The 22,967-nt window shown below is 40.9% G+C and overlaps 1 protein-coding gene across 3 annotated transcripts in view; it reads left to right on the top strand.

Moving 5' to 3' along the window:
* edl (ETS-domain lacking) overlaps positions 1-22,967 on the top strand; it is a 65,012-nt gene that overhangs the window by 34,670 nt on the left and 7,375 nt on the right. For 2 of the 3 annotated variants that reach the window (XR_010733087.1, XM_066293012.1), the window contains exon 1: positions 17,677-17,894. The exons of the other annotated variant lie outside the window; for it this stretch is intronic. The gene's annotated coding sequence lies outside the window, so the exon portion shown is untranslated. Of the gene's footprint in view, positions 1-17,676; positions 17,895-22,967 lie in introns of those variants that run through there. 3 annotated transcript variants of the gene reach the window in all.

Raw genomic sequence — 22,967 nt, forward strand, 5'->3', positions numbered from 1 at the left:
TCAATTTGGTACCCAAAAAAAACACATTTTACGGCGAAAAGGCATGACATAATGACTGTAAAAGTGGTCGATTACGGTGTATATTCATTTCCTCCAAGTCGACAAATCGTCCGGTTGGACCGGGGCTCGGTCGCTGCTTGTTATGATGAATTCCTCCGGTGGCAATTAAGGGCCCAAGTAGGTTTTTTGGCTAATAAACATCTAGTTACCGTGACCACTTAAACCGGCCGAGAATATTTTTGGCAACATTTCCTTTGTATACCGGGTCAAGTCGGAACGTGCTCAGGGAATTTTACATTCATACGAATATAATAAGCGTATTGTATTACTGGGAGACATGCCCTCGATACATCGATAAAGAATAAATAAATCATCGGCAAAAAGAGTGAAAAAAATCGAAACAATGCTTCACTCTCCCATCATGACAATACCCGTGAGGCGGTACGGAACACACATATTAAAATGAGAGTGTTAAAATTGACATCATAAACGTCTGTCGGCACCTCTTTGAATTTACATAACAATTTCGGAAATCAATAAAAATCGTGGAAACGAGTGCCGAGCCTTGACGGCAAAGCGTTTTGCGGTTCTAAGAAAGCAATAAAACGAGCTTAAAAAATCGTTTCATGTTTAAACAATTGCGGAGAGGCCTTAAAATATTCGAATACGTGATTCTGAGGAGACTTTTGAGATGGTGCTTAACGGACTAGTGCTTCGCTGCTAATAATGCTACGGTGGTAGACCTCCAAAGGGGGATGCAACTCGCATTCGCATCGCTGAAGGAAAAAATGCTACTTTTACTATCAGAACATTCTCGTTTACCACCACTGTGTAATATCGTCAAATCACACTCAGCGCCACCTACCCCGATCACACAGTTGTCCTTGTTTGTGATATGCGCCCGGACGAAGACGGAAGCGTGGCACCGATCCCGCTTCCCCAAGTCACAAAGTACTTTGAACCAACAGGGCGACCCGAACAGAGGTGACAAGTAAGAATTTAAAGAGACAAAATTGGAAGTTTTTCGATTCGATCGGTAATTGTGTTCGTAACTTTACGATTTCGTTGTAAAAATTTACGTTTGCTCGCGCATTAGTGATGATCAAACGGTTTTCAGCAATACCCTTGTGAGTGACGCATTTCACTTGCATACCCCGACATTCCCAGCTTTATCACGTTAGTGCAATCGAAATAAATAATAAATAAACATGAAGTAACGGCCGTTTATAAAATCGTCTCAATCTCAGTCACGAATCTCCGATAATTTTTTTCACCTTACGTAACTTATCGGACCGACGCAGCCTTTTCACAATGAATCGAACTTTTTCTGAGAGGGAAATTTGAATGCAAACAAAATTATGTTTGTGATATTATGATGTTTATAATATTCTGATTTCCAACATTTTAGTCCAATCGAGTCATTCGGCACGGTCTAGTATGTTCGTTATCGCCATCTTGATCACGAGCTAATTTGCCGATGAAACAGATATGCATATATCGTAGTACATGGGGCATTGGGAATTACTGTTCATTGTCGCGCAAGATATGGTTCGACAAATTTTTCTTCATATGCACAAATATAGGTACAATATCCCGTTTAGTTCGCGAGATACGGAAGTCCCTTCGTGAACGTCCTAAGCCCCTAAGAAAGTGCAAAGTTGATGGTGGATGGCGAAATTCGAAACGTTGGGTTTCAAACGTGACATCGTCGCGATGCAAAATAGGAAAAGTTCTAGTGATGAAGCGTCAACCGTGTTTAATTACCTCGTGTATTAAACCGACGGAAAAGCAAAAAGGTTGTTGAAAAAGGAAAATATCTGGTGTTCGGAACATCATTTCAAGAACCAAGGCATCGTGTGATACGATAATTCCCATTGGAATGGAAATATTTGTTGGGTTATGGTACTTAGAGCTCAGTGCGAAAACGTGCCCAAGACCGAAATAGAGAAGTGTTATTTAAATTGAGCGCACTTTTATGGGCGGTGTTGAAAGCGGTATGACTGGGCATTGGCTGCCGCTTTTGAATGAGTAACATAATAGGCCCCCAACCTGAACTTAGTTAATTTGAATTGTAATGCTATAGTTAGCAACAGCAATTATTCATATGCTGGTGCCAACCGGACCAAAATCAGTGCTCCTTTCCGTGCGGGCTCCACCCCAACATATAAGTCTAACCTCTATGAATAGGCAATTTCTTTTTCAATGCCACTTGAGATTGCACTTATATATTTAATAAAATCTACTGCCTACGTCTCGAATGGGCCCAGTGACGTCTAGTGGTCCTAAATCAAACCCAGTCGTAAACTTGGCAATAGGGCACGCTGCTTATAATGCCATTGTGCGGCCACATCAGTACATAAACTCGTTTTATTCCCAGCAATTTTAGCGGATATAATGGATGAATTAACATATCTACTGAGTTTCTGCTATTGGAAGTCCTAGAGTCACTCGGAAGCACCGCAAAAAACATCCGGGCTCCGCCACGAATAGGGGGGCGCGTTCCTAGAGCTCGGCCATCGGGATTTTGATTCTTCCTCTTATTTGGTCCTTAAAGTTGCGATTCTCTTCCATCGCGGATCATTAATGTCGGCAGGCACACTTTTATGAATGAAGTCTTTCGGGGTTCCCCGCGAACAAAAATTAAACGAGAAAAGATCTGGTGAACGTGCCGGCCAACCTGGCTGCCCATTGTCTCAAATTATTTCAACAACTTTTAGCACATGACTAAATAGTTTCTGTCCTCATAAAGGCGCAATTTATGAGACCTGTATTTTCCTATGCATCTGCCCTGTAAACTAAATTATCCTATATCTCAGACTGTCTAGTTTTAAGAAAAAATCGACTCAAATTAAGTTCTCCATCATTTTCTGTGTTGTTTTCAATTTGTCCGGTGTCTAGTGTTTCTATGTTGGGATCTTAGTCCATAAATATCGCGGAATATAATTTCGGTATGTCAACAGGTCTCGTTTATTTATGGAGTGAACCTGGCCAATCCTCCACATTCTTTTGATGGAAACTTATTTGGCATTTTCTATGGGTGGAGAAAATACAGGTGCAGTTGGTTATGAATCGTTAGAATTATTCCAAAATCCGTTAAATATGAGTGCGTTACATTCATAATGCGATCAGCCAGGAACGAGAAAGCCTGTGATTGAGCTCCGGAATTCTTGTTGGAAATTAAACTTCATACGAGAAATGAATCCTAGAGGCTCTAAGGTAAAGATTGGTGAAAGGGACGACTTCGCTTTCTGGTTTCGAAAATTTGCCCGTTGCTGTATCCTCGCGCAAGAAAATGATCCCGATACATACCCACCACCAAAACGATCTGTCACGTGGTGGGGATAGAGCTTCGATTCGATTTTAGGGAGATACTTCCTCCGTTAGTTCCCCATTTTAGTGTCTAAAGTGGTAATTTTAGGACCTGCGGCTGACGTCAACAGGTCAGGAAAATGGACACGAATTAAGTAAACATGATAAAGTAAACAGCAAAGTAACCGTTAACGCGATATCGGCCATTCAGGAGTGTAAGGCCGCGGATGTAAACGAACTTTCAGTTTGGGCCACGACATCCCTTCGCGGGCATAGAGTCATGCGCGAGGAACGCTGTCAAAAAAAAGTGAGAACCGTCATTTATTTATGACGTTCCTTCATTTGTAGATTGTCAATGTCACAAGTTTTTGCGATGGATTCCTGCTGGCGATTGCCGCATTTCGGAGTAATTCTAAACACAAATCTATATGTTGGCGAGTCCTACGCAAATATCTGATACCGAAAGGTCACAGCTTTTTACCATCATCACCGTAATGTTGGCATTGACATTCACTTCGAAATGTTCGCCATTATCTAATACATACCGATGTAAAACAGAGCCGGCGCCCCCATATTAAAAATAACAGAAATATTTGCACTTATTATCATAAATTGTTATTAATCTGGTTTGATATGAATGCCCGCTGACATGTCGACAATGCGGGGCATAATGGAGTTGCAAATTAGTTTACTCTAAATTAGTCTAAAAAGCGTTTGTTTAATAATTAGCGGTAATAAAGACGTTGGTTTATTTCCATTACCGGTGATAAAGAGTGTTCGATACAGGCACGGTGCGATAAGTTTCAATTAAAGCGGCCGTTTAAAAAATACAATTGCAATGCCTTATTTATTGCAAGTTTGCCGTTTGTTATGCGTTAGGTGTAAAATTTTATAGGCGATAAATTATAGTTGGGTTTGCAAATTAACTCCGAAGAAGAGTCATTTTGTTTGGACCTCGGGTTTATTGGCAATGATCCTGGAATAAGAGGACGTACGTGCTTAACAATTGGGTTCTTTATCGCCTTTTTGGCACCTCCTCATGCACGGACGGTCCATGAAATTCGCAGATTTACCATCGCGTAGATGAAGTTTCGGCCCTCATCGAACCTCGTCAACGTTCTAATTAAAATCCTCGGGAATCGTAGTGCTAGAACCAAAGCCCATACGTTTAGGCCCGAAGGCAACTTTTCGCAGATAGAGGACTCGGTCTAAGGGGGAAGAGGGCGGGAATTGAAAAGGCGAAGGGAAATACTCAAATAACCCCATTTTCTGAAGGAAACTTCTGCCGACGGCTTAAACATTAGCAAGAAATTCGTTAAATACCACATCGAAGACAATTTCTAATTCGGCGTCTTTAAACTCTCATTTGCCACCGCTGTTCATCAACATGACTTAAATCTGATGTTAAATGCGTCTCATTATGTAACCATCTTTTTCTGACAGATACTCTTAAATTAATCCAGAAGATAGATCGTAGGTCACAATCATATTCAGACCCTACTTTTCTACTTAGCCGTTGGCTCTCTCTCATCTCACGTGAGGAACAAAGACGTCTATATGATGCAGGATGGGTGGCGCTTAATATGACTTTGATGGCATTGGTACAGTAGTGGCAAATGCGAGTTTTAACAGTAAAAAACGGCAAATGTTGATACACAGTCTGGGCTATCGATCAACGATACGAATTAAGTTCGTGGCGCTTTGGGCGTGCGGATTTCGAGGTGTCGGCGTTCTGAAGGTGCCAAATTTACACCTGGAAAACCACTGGAGATACGGGGTTGGTTGAATGGAGTTGAAGGGAGAGAGTATCTTACCTTTTCGGCATCTAAAATTACATACGGACCACATTAAGTAATTTTCAGAGTATATAAGCCTTTTTCCCCCTTCAAAGTTTGCGCTCACGATTTATTGTAATCAAACCACCTATCCTTGCCAGAATGTCTCGTTTCAAAGAACGGACGTCCGCCACAATGCAAGAAAAATAAATAGGATTGTCCCGCGGAAAATAATTTATGACCCTTTAATGGTACCTATGTCTGTGTGGATGACAATTATTCCATAAAATCCCCACTCAATCAGAAATAAAATGCATGTGGCAGATATAAATCATACCTACACCTACTGCAAAGAAAGTATTAAAATTAATTGTTTCCTATGCATATCCCCTTGCTGAGTATCGCGCAGGACCGCACTTTGGTTTGGCAAAAAAAACTTCCTCGATAATTCAAGGCGCGCGGGGTGGTCGCCAAGTCCGGACCTGCAGCGTTTAGGTAACATCTAACAACATCACCTTAGAGAATTTATGGGACCAGAAAGTAATAGCAATTCGCCATTAGTTAATGACTTTGTTTAAACAGAGTAGTACTTCAACGAATTTTTAATTGGGTCGAGAGCTGCAGTTGCGCAACGCATACATTTGCATTTAAAATGAGGCGAAGGAGAAAAAGATATTAATTGGGTTTGCACCACTAAAACCGTCCTGAGTGCACCGTTATCCTCGCCATTTATATTCAAACTTCCTGAGCACCCTGTATAAGTTTCCTTTCTCCACGGCCATTAGTATGCCGGTGGTTCGGTCGTTCCGAGTGGCAAAAAGTCGCTTGCCGACATCGAGATGCCTGTCTGGGTTACAAAGTTGAACTCCTGGCAAATTTTCCGAACGTCACGTGGTCTATGGACCTCGGAGCCCTTTTTTGTCCTCCCTGGGGGAATTTTTTAAACGCGGTCCCGCAGACAAAATGTTTGGCGTGATCTCGTCTTGTTTTTGGGTCGGCATGCAGTTGCGACGATTTTGGAGATTAATTAACAAACATAAAAGCATTGTTTTGGATGGTTCACAAGTGTTTTCGGGGGCTTTATGCATCTCTTCATACGAGATGGGGACATTTTTCCGTGTCGGTATTCGAGCCACCAACACACAACGTTCTGGACTTCAACAATTCGGATTAGTGGGGCAAACTAGAAGAGTGACGCCCCGAAGGATCCGTGGAATTCGTTTAAGCGGTCGAATGGTAATCGTTCATTGAAAGTTCAAAAAGGACAAAAACAAATATGGCACTTCCTAAAATTCGAAACGAAAAAAGAGGGAGAGAACGGAGCGTTCCCTCCCTCTCGACACTTGGAATATCCGTCGAGAACCCCTTGAGTTTGTCGTTGTCTAGAAATTCCCAACTTCCTGGGTTTTCAGCCCCAAGAAAAAAAATTTCAACAGAAATTTAGGTTTTAATTTTATCCCCCATAAAAATGCCCAGCTAGTAGCCAAAGGATTCGATAGTGACGAATTTGGGGGACTCCGACGCAGATATAGGACAGCAAATCGGCAATTGCAAGTTATTTACTCAACCTTCGTGCGGTTCTGTAATATTTTTACGCACAGCTCGAACGGACGCGTTAGCGTTTCCATGATAACGACGCTTGCTCCTTTGGGACACAAGCAAAATGAACGTCGTCTATGAAGATTCGGGGAATTAAGATTTCAACAAGTTGACGATGAAGCAGCAGCAGTAGGTCGTAGAAAAAGTATTATGCACAACACGAAAGTGAGGCATGTTCTTTCGCTTGCCGAAATTAATAACCTCGCCTGCGGTTCGGTCGCAAGTTTTCGTGTCGCTTGTAATACGCTTGTTATTATTCTTGTAATATAACACGAGTAACAGGTGATTCTGGAGTATTTCGAGTATTTAATATTTTCTTAATATCACTATTAAATTCTTTTGCTTAATTAAACTGCATATCTCACGCAATCACAGAGATATCTGTAGAGGAAGCTCCTCGGCAAATAAACATAGGGTGCACGTCTTCGCTCAGCTCAACCCGGAATTGTCAAAAAGCTCCAAACGTCATAAAACATGCGCACAAACGAGACATTTGTCTTCCCGGCCGCTACGAGCTTTCTACGGCTACGGCCGAGCGTTGACGTAATTGTTAATCTATTGTAGGCGGAGCTGCCAGTATTGACGGGAAAACCGTCTTGCGCGCAGGCTTTCAGCGGATTAAATCGATCCATTTTTCGGTGATTACTCAAAAATTTCGGAAGACATATTTTACTTTTTTAGCTCACTTTGCAGAATTTGACCGTCAATGTCTCGAGAGTTTATGGATCGGTTATTTCCAAAAATGCGTCATATTAATCGTCTAGAAGGATTCTGTAGGCCTACAACACAGGGTTGCAGTATATCTTTTGTTTTGAGACACTGAGTCGCTTTGATTGCTGGGTTGTTAACCAGGGGCGACGAGGTAAAACTGAGCTCAGTCATTCAGTATAAACCTGCGCACAGGCGGTTATGATATTCCCTTCCATTCCCTGGATTCGGGGAGGGGTTGAAATCTATTTTCGGCCATAAAGGGCTGTCCAAATTGAATTTCCAAATTTTCCTCAAATTGAAATGTTCCTTTTGCGCCTCTCTTCTAGGCCGAGAGGTTTGATTAATCATTTCCCTCCCAGTAACGCGCCTTTCGGTTTCAGCATAATGCTAAGTAATGTAAAAGGAATACAGTGCTCTTGAAGCCAGTAGTGCCATAGACTTCAGACAACATAAGTTAGAAAAGGTGACAATATGGTTTTAATTGGCAATAAAGCTCGGTCTTACACGGAATTACTTGTTAATATACTGATTAATGTCGCCCGTTTAGTTTATTACCGTCTGCCAATGGATTTTATTTTAATTAATTCCCCTTAACATTTATAGATCGGTTCTAATCTTTAATCTCACTTGACGTTTAAGGCTCAGGAAAGTGCGCCTATGTGAGCGGAATAATTATCACTCGTTCGATGGAATTGTAACGTGGAAAGTAGTTTTTCATATTTCTTATCTGCAATCGGACAAAATGCCTGGCAATTTAAACTAATGTGCCTCGAAGAAGCACAATTTGCCAAACTACCTCTTGTTAAACATAATTAATTAAAGAAGCACAAACCCGGTGCGGCGCAAAAAACGTACGCGGAAACCATTTGGGCCCGAACTGGTCGGGTACCGCGAAAAAGCCAAAAAAGTACCACTTTTACAAACCGGATGATGATGATGATGATGATGATGCGCCCGAGGACCATTCTCTTTAAAGGGGGCGTGGCCCGTTCTGGTCATTATCTACTAATCAGTTACGGGTGACAATTGCGTCGACGGCCAGTTTTCGTCCTTTGAGACTAGTTTTTGCCCGTGGCCCGCCATATTTTCGGACAATTTAAAATAAAAGTACCCACACCGGCGAACCCGAAAGAGGGGATGAGTGATATTTTGAAGAATGATGGGAAGATGATTGCGTACAGCGGTTTGTCAAGCGGGAGCCTCATTTGGCCAAAAAAGAGACATCCTTTTTGTTGTCCTTGTCTGTTTTGAAATGTTGATTTAAGAAGATGTCTTTACATTCCGCGGAACGAGGCCTTTTTTGGTCCCATCTTTAGCAACGCGACGTTGTAGCTCAGTCTTAGTTACTTAACGTTCCCTGCTAGATATTATGCTTGACATGCATGTAGGTAAGTGACGAATCGCCGAAAAGATAGCACAACCTACTTTCGTTTAAATGATGATTAAACGGTACAAGAGTATTCGCTTCTATTACCAAAATGCCGCATACATTATGTCAGGAGAAAGAAAAATATCAATTTTTCATTGGACTCCCACGTTCCAAAAATCCGATTTCTCAAATGTTATCGACGAGCTTCTTGAGCGTATGAGCGATTTATTAGTTGTTAAAACAATTTGGTTACATTTGTCAACAGTTTTTTTATAGGAATGTAATTCGATTAGATAACAAATTTTAAACTGGATTTTTGTGTGTAGGTTGGGATGTTGTTTAGTGGAGAATTTCTAGATGGAATTCGAAGTGAACTTTGCCCTAATGCTACCGCAAAAAAACCAAATACCATTTTTAATATCAGAAAAATTATTTCTGCTGATGCGCATCACACATTCAATTAAGAGTAGGTGCCTACTAACGTGCACTGCAACATTGTGTTGAAATAGTACCATAATGATTAATCACTTTATGTAACTCTAACGGTTTTCTCTCCACATCGGTAAATCCTTTTTTTTTCGCCGACCGAAATGATAAATAAAACCACTTAATATTTGTTCATATAAATGTATTTCAAACCGGTTGGGGCATTACAAGAAGCTTGATCGTTTAATTAATTCATGTTTACCTTATTAATAATCGTTATTAAATTTCAAATTGTTGCTATTGGCGTAAGCAACCACAACGCGACTTGAACTTGAAAAACTAAAGGTATCACCAACATAATTAACTTGAGTAACACTTGAACTCGAATTTTATGGTTCAAGGCGTTTTCCGCATTAAATTTCACTTTTTTAGATCTCAGTGCAGCAATCTGAGGTAGCTGTAGCACTGAAGGAAATTATTAACGGAATAATTCGAAATTATCAAACTATAAATTTTTTTTAAATCTCTAGTTTTGTCTGTTGAAACTCTCATTAGTTACCACTATTCGATACTTATGACTCAAGCCTACATTAACTGTTAATACGTACCACATAACCATCCCCACTGCAACACGCCTTTAAACGAAGACAAAAGATGTAACGTATGCGATTGCTGAATCCAGGATCTTTTTCAGAATGAAATGTCATCGGTATTGTCACCGCCTGCACTCAGATAATAAACAAAGACGGCTATATGATGTAGGGTAGGGGGGACTGAATACATTTTTTTAGAATTTTGTAGTAAAAGCAACAGTTTATGGGTTTAAAATTGTGTTGCTTCGGACGAACAAATTCGATTGAGCGATTCATGATTCATAATCGTTGACTAATTATTTAAAAAAATACTCTTATAACAAACATATTTAATTATAATTACTAAACCAAAATCCCAGTTCCTGCAGAATTCGTAAATTCATTAAATAAAATCAGCTATCAATCAACGACATAAAATCAAGTTTCGGTTTTAGGCACTCAATTTTCACGTACCTGTATATAATCAAAGAATTTTAACACGGATTATCTGTGCAGTCAATAAACAATTTTGTCAATGATATTTTGTCGCATTATTTTTTACACTTATTTTTTTTTATATACAAATAGTGCATGCAAACCCATGTTGATATGCAAAAAAGTAATGTTACACTGTACGACTAATTTCGATCGTTAACATTTAACTAAATATCTCCAGAATAAATAAAAAATGTCAGCCCATTAAAGAATTAAACTTTGCTTTAAATGAAATACCTACAATCGTTTATATCTTTTAGCACTGCACGTGCTAATGGCAAGATAATGTTAGCAAAGACATATAAATGTCGACGACCATGCCTATTAGGAAGAAAATAGAAAACGGGCTTGATATTCAGGACTTGTTTGCTCCATAGAGCGATCCGATTTACAATGGAAACAGTTACGTCTAATGAAGTAAAGAGGATAATGCGGCATTGTGAAGTGATAGGTCAGATGAATTATTACGTAATACTACATTATATACTAAGGTTGTGAAGTACATTATTAGGACCCGAACATCAGGTTTAAAGCCCGAAGCGCGCGACGCTAAGAGATCTAAGACCTAGAGATCATAACTATTTCATCTTCGCGATATACATTTGTTCAATTTTTTCCTCATGAGCATAAATTGAACCCTTTAAAAAAAATTTTACACCTAACGACAATGGTGATGTTTCATCATGATATCGATTTCCATGGCAACCATAAATAAAACAGGAAGGTAATGCCGGGTCAATAATGGCCCATATGCATATATGCCGTTATTAAAGTGTTTTTAGAAAAAAAGACGAGAAAATGTATTTTGCCATCACTCAACGCGCGCAATAATGATGTAAAGTTACTAATGGAAAAAAGGTATTATGTACTTGGCTGTGATATATTACGTCCCTTAGAGGTAAAGTTTGAAGACTAACGAGCCTTAAAATTGAAACCGAAGCGTTGTAAAGAACTGTAAAGTGGGCTCGTAACTCATTGTATGTATCGTTCACCAATATATCAAGAAGATCGCGGAAATGTAAGAAATCTTTTAGATTAGCGCGCTCTCTATTATTGAATAGGGGAAGCAGCGTCCTAAGCCGAGTTTAAAGTGATCCTTTAGTTTCAGTCAGTAATTCTCATAGACCTCTACTTGAAGTGGGGTAAATTTTAGGCTGATGTGGTGAAGATGGAGTCACACAGTAGTCTTTTGATGCCACTTCAGAGCCGTACTTACAAATATTGTATATTTAATCTCGATTATCTCCTGAAAAGGTAACTAAACGTAAGCGAGCAAACTACCTTTTTTTTAACAGAATATCATGCATATTGTTCTCTAAAATAAAACATCTCCTTTTGCACATTATATTGTACAACTTACAATAATAAGCTGTAGGATGGAATTAAATTAAAATTGATACCCCTGTACATGGACGAATGATAAGACTATTCCTCGTTCGAATAAGGCAACACCTAAGGTGGTGGCTATTACCGTTTTCCAGATATCAGCTCTTAATAAAGACTATCAAAGCCGGCAGGTACCTACTTTTTCTCACGAAAGGGATTTGACGCCTTTCTAAAGTTCTCCATTACTCTAACTTGAACTTAACGAAAGAACGCTCTTTTTCAATTTTTGCAAGTCTCCAGATGAGAAGGAAACTTTTTTCTAAAACATCTAATCTAAACAGGCCTCGATCCCAGAGGTCTTGAACGATCAACACGATTACACACACTTATATCCTTATTTCTTAAATAAGGAAGATGGTTGTTAGAGTATTTTAAAAGACTTCCTGCTCCAACCTTTTGTTGCGAGGATTATTGCCCGTATTTAAATCCTTAAGGCCCACAACAAGAGCACAATCAGGTACCCTCGCCTGATCGAAAAATCGGGGATTTTGGTCAATTTTGTTTGTTGGTATTTCTACTGTGACAAAATTCATGTTTGTTTGGCTGGCAATATAGTCCTGTTTACACACACAAGTTTTATGGAAGCAGTAATCTTAATATTATTGGGAATTAGCCTGGCGACATCCTGTCAGACCCCCTGAGGATCGTAAAAAAATATACAAATCCAATTTGTGTGGTCAGTGTCGAAAATCTGTTTCCATGTGTTTTATTTGCGTTTTAGGACTTCCTGTCTGGAAGCAGCCTTTATCCGTTTGCTTGGCAAATATAGTCGCTTTTAATAGCTTTAATGTGTATTATTTTTGTTCGCGTGAAGATAGTATCTAGAAGCAGCTGACAGCTAAAGAATGACGACAACCATGAACATCTGCCTTATATAGATGCATTTCTTGTGGTCAGCCAGGTAAAAGGCGAGCCCTTCGTAAAGAGATTCATACGAAAATCCAAAGGAATGTGATATAACATTTTTCACAAAAGGTATTGTGCGAAGCGTGTGGAAGCGTGCCTCAAAAGGAACACATGAACTTTATAGTTTTTTCAAGAACAGGAAAGCTATTAACGAAATCTCCTAAATCCGCACTTCAGTATCCGGTATGCGCCTAATAAGCTATGCATCAAAAGCTGCTTGTCGACGGAATTCCTCAAATACACGACCAAAAAGATGGGGCCTCCGGTGCCGGATACTGTTTATCACGGTCAGAGATGCGCCTTTTGGCTTGGGGGGCACAGAAATTGATGAACCTATTAATATTCCAGGGGTGTCGAGGAAGTCCGTGAGCGAAAGGGGAGGTCGGCTGATGCCAGAAGCCGATGTGTTGTTTTTAATAGGAAACGGTTACGGTACTCCCGTGCTAAGGAAAGCTTTTGAACGAGTTAAGCAGACCGCAGGAGCTGATCGGTAAATATGTGCCTTAATAATAATTTAATGAAAAAAGCCTTGTGGACGAGCCGGCCAATGAACGTCGCCATGATTCTTGGTGGGATATGGGCATATTACTCACCGTCTGCAAAATTCCCCCTCCAATTAGGTTTTGGCTTATGTTCTAGTACATTTCGATTCGAATCTAACCGGTTTTTATTCTCTTGAAAAACGCATTTCCTTATTAAATTTACATTCACTTTGTAACGATAGTTGACGCTGAACGACGCGGGTTTTCCAAAATTTCATTTTTTCTAACGCCTCCGAAAATTTTGGGGATTTTTCGAATTTTCAAACGGCGCATTGGTGGACTCCAGATTGCCCAACTTTGGGACGTATCATATTTTTCGCTTCGAACGTTCAGGGCCGCATTAATGCGGATGCCACTGGTGAAATTGAAAACGTGATTTTCTTTAATAGATGTGCCTCTACACCCACTTCACCCGATTTTCATGAAAACGTTGAATACCGGAACGGCCTTGCTACGAAAAACCTAAAATAATAATCACTTTTTATCGGCCCGTATTTTAGGCAGGTAGCGAGAATGGACCCGTGTTCACGTGAACTATTTTTCTTCAAATCGTCCACAGATCAACCCCCTGAGTTTTTGGCATACTATTATGGAACTTCCTGTATTATACCTAGGAAACGGCACCTGTGTGTGTATAGTTCCCATTTAACACCCGAGCAAATCGCCTAATCGAGATCAATTGTGATGAAATTTCCCTTTTTTTTTCGTTCGTGTAAGAAAGGGGAATTCTGATTAAAAGGATTTTAGAATATGTTTCCTGTATCAGGCTAGTCGGAGACAATGAACTTTTCCCTTCCTATCGATTTGAAATTTCATAAATACCACATGCAATTTTCATTATCCCCAAAAATTCCTTCTCTCCTCGACCTCTCTTGTAATAAAAATTCCGCTCGAGTGGTTTTTTAGAAGTAGGTAAAATTCCGATCTAGAACTTGATAGGCCTCGTTCGCTCGACTGATATTTCCTTCTTTTGTATTCAGAGTCTATTCACGTTCTCAACGTATGTGTTATAGTTTTTCATGTGAATTATTTTCGCATTCAGAGAAGTTACTGTGCCAAGACATCACCGCGGTCTTGTTTCTTTGCTTGAACCCTGAGTGCGTGGTTAATTAGGATATGAGGACGCAAAGGGGAGTGGTCTGGCTAGGGAGGGGAGTTCGTAGCTAGGGAAACCTCCCAGTAATAGATTAAATTAGTTATTGGTTCAGGTTAGCTCCAGTCCGTAGGTAACGGAATTCTTGATGAGAGGAGACAGTTAGCCAAGGTATTCCTTTCAAACGTTGCTATCTGGAGTCCATTTTTGGATCTTTTTTTTATAAAGGAGGATCGTTGTGCAGTTTATGTGCAATTCGTCCCTAGAGGGACAGCTACCCTCTAAAACCTCTTCTCTTCCTGCCATAATCGGTCCGGGACCACTGTTTGCCGTTACTTCTGACGGTGACATCGGGCCATTCCAGTTCTTCTTAAGTTCTCCTCATTCTCCCTTGTAAGTGTTTTACTCATCATTCGGTTTTTCCTTCTTTTCTCGTCCTCTGTCTCACCCTTCATGATTCCTCGCAACATTCTCGTCATCGCTGCCCGTATTTTTGTTTTCTTTTCTACTTATCATGATCTCTATGTTGTGTTTGGTCAGTCACACGACATTGCATGCGACAGGATTTCGCCCGCTTTCCCTCCGTTTCGAACCTGGGACACTCGAATATTGTATGCTCTGGTCTGTCCACTCGGTCGCAGTGCCAGCACTTCAGCCTCCCCAACTCCGTGCAAGCACGTACCGAAGACTCCATGTCCGCTGATGGTTTGCGTGAGATAATAATTGGTCGATCCGAAGCCCCTCTCGGTCCATTTCCGGACGTCACGGATAAACCGTTTCGCGAATCTCTTATACGGCTCACATTTCTTCTGTCATCTTTACAATAACAATTCCTTAATCTTCGGTTTTACCTTCTCCCCTTCTTGGCGTATTTCCATTCTTTCCTTGACCAACATGTCCATCGGTGACATCACCGCTATCGCTTGCGCTCCTCCAGATTGTCTTGTAGGTTGTTGCGATGCTTATGGACAGTCTATCATCGATCCTATTCAGATTCTGTCTGCACACTTTGGCTCGACAGATGTCTTTCTATATCGGAGCGGCGTACAGGCCTGCGGGAAGCACCGGACTTGCCAGCATCCTCGGATCCATTTTTGGACCTAATGTCTATTCTTCGGACTTAGGCGAACGGGCTCTTCCTTCTGTACATAGACGACCCAGGAAGCGATATCCTCCGATAAAACGAAAGTCTGTCTCTCTCCTAACTTTCTTTAACTCCCAATGGCTTTAACAACATCATAATCCCCTAACGACGTGTAAACTACCAAACTGAAAGCGCAGTTTTTTGACGGACGTGGATACCAAAAGTTTTTGCCTTTTACTACCATGACGAAAGGATTTTCCTCGCAGTTTGAGGCAATATACTTTTACCGGCTTTTACTGTTCTTTTGTGAACAGATCCGGAAGCATCTGTGTTAAATACAAACAAGAGTTTGTGACCCGAGAACTAGCCCGCCTGCACCAAAACCTCCCCGTCAGTTGGTGCACACAAAATAACCTTCTGTGACCTGTCCAAGCTCTGAGGTGTCAACATTTCGAAATCCGCGCATGCCCTAAACCCGAGTTATTCAGATATGAATAAAGGCGGGGGGTTACTGGAGCCTGGTTGGTGCAGACAATCTCCGTCTTTACTTTCAGACCCATCACTTCCTCTTAATTTTACCACCTTACTGTTTGCTGATGCTCCTTTCGACAGGTGTCAAACGCATGATTGTTTTGTCGGCAAATCCCAAGAGAAGGAGTTTCAGAGCCCAAGTTAAGTCGGAAATGGAAATTAGTGACGCGATGTAACAACGGCCAACGGAGGAAGGCAATAAAATCGTAAATTTTTGGAGCACAACTGGGCTTTATTGTATCGTGGCGAATCAGTATGAGAACGACAATGGAAGAGCGTAAATGGAGTTTTATGATTTGTTGTCCAATGAGTCTCAAGCGTTTCTCAAAACTTGTCGATGTGAGCTTTCCACCGCAGCCACGTTCGTTTCAACATCCAGAACGAACTCCGGATTACAGCGGGTGAATATTCTGCCAGAACGGGAAGTTCCCTCCTCTGAGAGCTTTGATGAAAGCCGGGACGCAGTTAGCAAAGAAAGTTTTTTCCGTGAGATGAGACGCGAATGATTTCAATGCGAAACCCCGAAACTTGGTGTTACTCTGATGGTGCTTCCCAACTCTGAATTGCTCACATCACACGCTCCTGCTACAACGTGCTTAACGGAGAGATCATTAAACTAATTTGATCATTTATAGAGCAATTTCTAAACTTTCAAGTGAAGGGTAAATGGTAGCGTCGTCAAGTCGTTTAGTTTTTATATCGCATTCTTGCAAATTAAATGAAAATTAGAGTGTGGCGAATGCAAGAACGGCCAAGCGAATGAAATCTTAAGCTTTAGGGCCCCAGCTGGAGTTTGTAGTATTTGCGTTTGCAGCATTGAATCAGTATGTGAATTGCAAAAAAGCGTTGCAAATCGAGTTTTGTGAATCGCCGTTGTCTGAGTCATAAGCGTTTCCCAAGACCTCTCCGACTATAAAAGGAAAAAATGAGCCTGTCAAGTAAACGGAAAACTGAATCACAGGAAGCATTAGTATTCCATACTAATCAGAAGTTTACCATAAGAGTGAAGTCGCCTACACGAACTGCTTTTTTGGTTCGGGCATTTTAAAACCCACGAAACAGCATGCAAACTATAGAATTAAGCCCAATTCCCACCGAAACGACAACAGTAAACATCTATTTGCGTTTCCTCGTTTGGCTTCAATTGAACGTTTCCCAGTCTTTTCTTTTGGAACAAAACCCGCTTCTTTAGCCAATTTGTGGGACCAGGAATATCCGTTTCCTGTTTTTAGCACCTTAACAATCGACTTCCGCCCTACGTGCTGTCCGAATGTACAAAAGGGATATTAGATCTCATTGGAGACCTCCCCTAATGTGTGTTGAGGCCGGACGCGTCCAGTTAAGGGTAGTTTCCGGTAATGGTTTTTTTAATGGAGATTGTTGCATGTAGAAGTTAAGAGGAATAATTAGAAATCGGGATTTTCAGGCAGAGATGAACCATTCAAATGTTTGACATGGAATATTCTCGACCTAAATTTCTCTCAGAGGTCCTACTGAGTGCGTCATTAATCGTTCGGATTACTAATCAGCAGCTAGTTCAATTTCTAAACTATTTCAAATGCAAAAAACTTAGTTCTCCCAACTTGTGACGACTGATGCAGACAGTATTCCTCTGAGCAACCTCCGCACGAAAACAGTTTTTTAAAAATCAATAAAATCAAAGCAGTATAAATTTAGACGTTTTTCCCATCAATCAAATCCCTACAAAACATCGTGCTTGTATCCTTGTACTTTAGGGTCGTATAGTCTGTTTAAATCAAAACAAACCACGACGTCGCCTTCCCTCTCTCCCAGGCTTTCGGCCAATAGAATTCCCCGCTTTCCAAGAATGTCAGACCCTAGCACGTGTTATGCACCCAAAGCGTAAAGCTTCATTCACTCGCATTCCTAGCTTTCATTCATTCTAAATCGGTCTGTCGTGGGGCACGGTTGCGCTCAAGGAAATTTAATTAAGCTTTAGTGTTTCCTGGTACTGTATAGTGTGATATCTGAAGAACAGCTACGGGGATCGTATCATTTTTTGTTTCCTGAGCAGTGCTCGTTCCTGGCTTGGAGCTGCGCAGCTTTAGTTGAAGGCTACATCTATCTATCTAAAGGTGAGCATGAGATTGCATGTCCAGAAAGTAAAAACCCAGTTAAGTACTGTTATTAGCTTCGTGTGCCATTTACTATCACGAGCTTCATATTTTTGCAACACTTGCCTGCGTGTGAACAATTCCGGACTTAAAATAGCGAGGGGATAATCCAATTATTTTAAGAATTGAATAACTTGAACTGGAAAGCTTTTTATCAGCTCTCATTCCATGCGAATAATTGTTTTCTTAACGAGTACGGAAAGTGATGTTTTCCCGCACGCGATTGCCGTTGCACGAACGCCGGGAACTGCGAAGCGGAGCGGGTAAGCGTCAGGTGCGGGAAATGGGCTTTCCGCAAGACTTAAGACCAGTATAGTTTTTCCTAGGAGCACATCGGGCTCCTAAGTTCCCTATTTGGGGAGGAGATGCCGCCGGGCATTTTGACGTGGCCGGTACAGGCAAGAAACTGCCAATGGTACATTCGCAAGGCAATGGTTCCTAATTTTCATTCCCATGCTAGTGCGGGAAAGTACGGTTCATTTGAACTGAAATTGCACATTTTTCTCTCAAAAAATATCCCCTTTTTTCTTCGAGTAGACTTTTTCAGAGCTGAACCCGTAATCGCAGTATTGTTGACTTATAGAAACGCCATTAAGAGATACAATCCGAGGCAATTGGCTTGGAAACCCATCGGAAAAATTCCAAATCGGCACCAAAATCGCGTAATATCAAATTAAATACTCAAAGAAAAAGTTTTGTCCACTTAAATTATCATTTGCCACCGCTATTCGTGACAATCCATGAGTCAATCAACTGTTACGAGCCCGCATGGGATGTAACCATCCTTTTCTGACATACTCTGTTAAATCCAGACAAAAGATATAACGTAGTTGCCAATTGCAACCGGAGTATTTGTCTATTCAGAGTAGCAGGATCAATGCTATGGCTTCCGTGTTCGTTTAAACTCGTATGATGAACTAAGACGGCTATATGAGGCGGGGTCGCTGGCGCTGGATACGACTTAATGACGTTGACGTAACGGTGCCAAACTCCAATATCGGCGTTCCCCAAGAGGTTGCAGTAATTAATGTCTGAACGTGTCAATAAGTGAAGTTTCCAGGTGGAGGGCCAAGCGATGTTCGTTTTTGAATAATTTTTCTTCTCAGTGTTTGTAAGGTTAAATCGTTATCAACGTTTTTAGAGCGAGTTCAGGACGTTCAGGTTAATTTTGCATCAACCTGAACTGCCTAATCAGAGCTTACCTTAAGAGAGGGAAGGTGGTGAACGTAAGCCAATTCCTATGGAGGTTTCCCGATCAGTTAACGTTAAGTACCTGGAACCCAATCGCCCAGGCTATTAAACGACAATTAGGGGACTGCTTATTGAAAAATCGCTTTCGGATCAATCAACTTCGACCCCAAAACTTAATTATTTCAGACGAATAATTACCTCAGATGGTTGGTAATAAATGACCGTCTTAATAGCTTCCGGTGTGCAAGGTTTATTATTAGGTCGAATGGCAATAAGGATCCCAAACGTATTAATATCCACGTAGATTGCGCAAAAGTACCGATGAACTTGCGTCTCCAAAGACGGGAAGTTTTGCAATGTTCTATGTTATATATGACCTCACGTGCGTCTTGAATCATCATATTCCGCGGGTATTATTAAATAAATTAATTGGGTTCATTATCGACTTGCACAAAACCCGAAAAACACACAGGATTTTTGCATTTTGTGCATATTGAATGAAACGGAAAAAAGAACGATAATGGCAATTGAAAATCGGGTGATAATATATTTCCTTTTCCTGTTTTGGATGCTTTTATATAGCTTTTATGTAACCAAGGATACGGATATCCTGTGCCGCGTCCATGTCCTTTCGAAGTATAATATACGTTGGTTCCAACAACACGCGTTCCTATTTAGTATGTAAAAATATTGCCCTGGTACGCATCATCGTTACTTTTGCCCTATATGGAAAGCACGCACTTTCCAATTGAGAAACTAACATGTCACGATCAGTTTGGTCATCGAGTTTCCCAAAATACAGATGACGAAATTACTTGAGTGAAACTGCGCACCGACACATTGAGAGCCACACAGGGTGGCCAAAATTTAGCCTCCGTGCGTGGGATTGTGATGACCCTAGGAGAATTCCTAAGAAAAAAAAGATGAAGCGACCTCAACGACCTCTTGCGTTTTCATGAACATCCTGTAAATTTCCGATTGGAAAATGTTTATCAAATCTGTAAACTTGTTACCCCCTGTGCATTTAAAGGCTCTGGAACTTTTGAAGAATTCCGACGCACTGTCGAAATTGAGAAAATCAGCATTAAAGCTAGTCGATATCTCGGGAACTGAGCGAAAGAGACTCACCTGCCCAGAGCACTGCGAAAAAAACTTCTCAAAGTGACTAATATGGTTTGCACCTTCGGTGCAGTTGCTCTTCGGGTCCCCAAAAGGCCAGCGCTTGAATTTGAGACCAACTAATGTTTGCTAATTTCGATTCTTGCTATCTTTGTCCAGTGCTTCCCAACCAATTTTTGGCATAAAACCTGAATATTTTTGTATAGGTTGTAACCACCCGCTGAAAAGGAAATAAAAAGTTCTTTCCGGCCGCGCAAGGAAGGGCGACATGGCGGCGACAGAAAATCAGAAAGCTGATGATGATATCTAGGGCCGAAACGTCGTTAATGATAATTGAATTCACAGGCGGGTCGCTCGCGAAAAGTTGCACCACCGATGCTTTTCAAAAGCTGAAAAGTAGTTCGAATTGGGGAGTTTGGGGCTTTCTCGAAAAGGCAAGGTTTTGGTTTTTTGAAAGTGCCTTCAAAATGTTTTCAAAACAACATCAAACTGGCCATTAAATTCCTTTCAGCTTCTCCCATTTAATTATTTTTCTATCTCTTATAATTGTCAAGACATGCAGCTAGTGTACACTTGGGTGGAATTTAGGTCACACTGCATATAACAAGCAATCTTCGCACTTCAGAGGGCGAAATCCTACTCAGAAGGTAGTAACAGCGGCTTATGCTTTCGTTTCAGGGTAATTAGAGAACACGTAAAAAAATTTCGCTCTTTTTCGAATGTGGGCTGCGTGCCATAGAAAAGAGAACACCTTGTAAAAACGGTTTGATTTAAATAATTTTTGGTTTGCACGTTTCTCATACTAACATTGTGAAAAAATTCAACAAATTTAGTGACTAAAATCCGAAAAACACTTAATAGTATGTTGGGTCTTCGCGTTGTCTTGCGCACTCTCGGAAACACTTAAGGATCGATCGGTTCCATGAGATGATCGATGTCCCCTTGAGAGAGGACTCATTCCAGGCTATCTCTACGACATTACAAAGCGCAGCTAGGATCTGTGGGGATGGGGTAATTTGCTATCCAAAATGTCCCAGACATGTTCGATTGGTGATAGGTCCGGAGATCGGGGCGGCCAGGGTAATACGTCGATGTCATTTTATTGGAGCAAATCCGTAGCAACTCGAACCGCACATGGCCATCCGTTATCTAGTTGAAAATCTGAATTGAGGACTGTTCGGCGATATTTCAGAAAACGGTGTTCCAAAACTTCCTGGTTGTAGCGTTGAGCGGTTATATTATCGCGAATGAAAACTAGAGGGGGGCCTGCTGGCATCAGTTGTAGCACCCCACAGTGTGTTGTCCCTCTTCTCCGACCGTCATGCACATCCAGACGAATTCCAAGTTTGACGTCGAAGGAACAAGTATTTGTACGGTGTGTTCTCGTTTCTATGTCGCTTACCTATATTCCAAGAAAACTCGATGCCTTGACCCACACATTTAAATAACGCAATCAATGCCGCAAAATCGCGTTAACAAGACATTGCCATAGGCAGAGGAAACGCCGCAAATTGCACTGTATTTTCTCCCGTGACATCTCCAACCAAACAATAGTTTATCTCGGCCTCTAAAAGCAAAAAAAAAAAAACAATAGAATTGCAAAATTGATTTCTTCCTTCCTTTGGGAAGATTTCCGTGGGTGCTCGTCTGGGTAAAGTCTTGCGCCGCATAGAGTAATTAAGACCGTGCAGTAGTAAGTTCGCTTATTATAAAATATAAATACAGGATATCCTAAAAATAATGGTTTATTATAATACAATGAACAAAAGAGGTAATTTGAACGAGCGCGCGTCTATTAATAATGTATAAGAGCCTTCCTTTTGTTCGGGGGCTAAGGGGGTATTCCTTTATTTAAATTTCATTAATTAGGATTCAACAGACATTAGTTTCTTTCATGCACTGGCAAATATTTTTAATAATGGAGCAAGAACAAGGAATCATAAAGAAAAGTTATCGCTTAGGTGGGCAGAGCGAAAGGAAGTGCATTTAAATCAGACGGACATGGAGGCAAACTGCGCATTCGGTGCCGCAGAGCTACACTGACTATGATGAAAATTGTGCCGAACTGGGGTGCCATCGCTAGATGTGCGCAAGAGGTCTTATTGAGATCCCCAAAAGAGGGGCTCGACACAGGCCATTTGTACTGTGCAGATCATTAAATTATTGTCGACGTATATCGGATTAATTCTGGTCAAATTTAACTGGTTTTCGTATTTCAGTTTCAGAAAAACTTTCGAACTAACTAGAATTCTCGACATCTTGAAAGCTGCAAATTAGATATTTTGTCGAGAATCGAATTTTTGACCATTCGAAGACCATCGAGTGAAACTAAAAAAAATTACCTCTTGTCCGAAATTTTTAGCATTTCGATCTTTTTGACCACGAAGCGAAACTGGTAAATCCACATTCCGTCTTAAATTTAGTATTTTTATGCGACTTTTCCCATTTTCCCTCCCAAACTTGGAACTACCGAATTTCATTTTCCGATCGCAATAAGGTTTTTTTGCATTTGAGACCACAAAATAAAAGCAAAAAGTTTAGAATTCTGGCTCAAATTTCAAAAATTCTCCACATTTTGGGTCCACAGCTGAAACCTCAAAATTCGCCCCCATTCGGTGAATTGAAAATACGTGAAGAAAACCCTAAGGAAATAGCTTGCCCCTTGACTGAGCAAGCCGCAGCGCTCGCTCCCACTGCCTTTTCTGTAGTCTTTTCACTGTCTTT

The sequence above is a fragment of the Euwallacea fornicatus genome, chromosome 18 (assembly GCF_040115645.1).
Source record: "Euwallacea fornicatus isolate EFF26 chromosome 18, ASM4011564v1, whole genome shotgun sequence".
Taxonomy (NCBI): Eukaryota; Metazoa; Arthropoda; class Insecta; order Coleoptera; family Curculionidae; genus Euwallacea; species Euwallacea fornicatus.